We start from the raw sequence: 1,060 nt of genomic DNA on the forward strand, positions 1-1,060 counted from the left end.
TGGGGCTGTGCTGACTTGCCCGCTGGCTTCCCCCCTCCCCGCCGCACCCTCCCCGCTTCCCGGGGGACATGTCTTCGCAGCAAAGCAAACAGGTCTGGCGGGTAGCGAGGCAGACGGAGCCGGGAACGGTGCCAGCGGTGGGGCGGGGGCGGGCGAGCCGCACAATAGCCGCCCTGTGCTCCGGGCAGGCTCTGGAGCGGGCCAAGCAAGGCAGGAGGGGGAGAGCCCGCCACCTGCCCACGGGGAGCCAGAGAGGGAGGCACACAGCCGAGCAGGGGCTCGGTGACCCGGAGTCCCCAGGGCCGGGGGTCGATCCCGAGAAGTCCGTGGGAGAGCCGAGTTCTAGTCCCAGCTCTGCCATTGGCCTGCTGGGTGACCGGAGACAAGTCACTGCCCCTCCCTGTGCCTCAGTTTCCCCCTGCACCCTCCCTGTGCCTCAGTTTCCCCCTGCACCCTCCCTGTGCCTCAGTTTCCCCCCGCAATAGGGGGATAATCCTCCCGCTGGCCTCCATAAAGCACTTTGAGCGCAGCTGGTAGGCAGCGCGAGATACCAACCGGCCGGTTGCTGTTGGGAAAAATGGCTTTGTTTGGAGCCTTGCTGGTGGCAAAGAAAACTTCCGAAATATGCAAGTGCTAGTCCTGGAAACCAGCCACATCTGAGAGGTGTGAACTGGTTCTGGGTGGTAACTAGCAGCCTAATGATGCGAGAGTGAAAGGCACCAAGGTTAACTATTTCACTGCCTGGCAAGCAGGCGTGGAGAGAAGATCTTGCCTCATCCACTTTGTCTCTCCAAGGTCCAGGGCCCAACAGGGCCACAACAGCACCGCCCCTCATTCCAGGAGATGCAGCCAGTGGGGGTCCTTTAGCCGGGCAGGTTGTGTTCCCGGAGAAAAAAAGGTTCCACTTCCAAAAGTTTGTGGGTGTCACCCACAAAACGTTATGTAGCGGGCACAACAGACAGCCCTGATACCAGGGTGATGGGCCCCCTCCGAATCCCGAGGAGGATAGTGAGGTAGGCAGTGGGGCCAGTGACGAGGGACTCAGAGCCAGGCCCCTGGT

This window comes from Lepidochelys olivacea (genome assembly GCF_965140295.1).
Source record: "Lepidochelys olivacea isolate rLepOli2 genome assembly, chromosome: 18".
NCBI classification, from domain to species: domain Eukaryota; kingdom Metazoa; phylum Chordata; order Testudines; family Cheloniidae; genus Lepidochelys; species Lepidochelys olivacea.